Genomic DNA, 225 nt, shown 5'->3' with positions numbered 1-225 from the left:
ACGCAACAGACCCTGACTTAAGCAACCTTGGAAAAAGTCATCGTTATTTCCTCCCATTTTCAAACTGGGGACCTTTTGTTTATGAGGCGAACGTGATAACCACTATACTACAGAAAATTATCTGGAAAAGCAGCAGGAATTCTCCTGGAACGTCGCAAAGAGTTTATGCATTTTCTCAAAAATAAAACTCTGTTTCTGCTCAGCTTCGAACCGAGGACCTTTTGT

This window comes from Sinocyclocheilus grahami, unplaced genomic scaffold (assembly GCF_001515645.1).
Source record: "Sinocyclocheilus grahami isolate Dianchi unplaced genomic scaffold, SAMN03320097.WGS_v1.1 scaffold9922.1, whole genome shotgun sequence".
In the NCBI taxonomy this organism is placed as follows: Eukaryota; Metazoa; Chordata; class Actinopteri; order Cypriniformes; family Cyprinidae; genus Sinocyclocheilus; species Sinocyclocheilus grahami.
The sequence above is the reverse complement of the archived record's forward strand: the minus strand, read 5'-3'. Positions refer to the sequence as shown.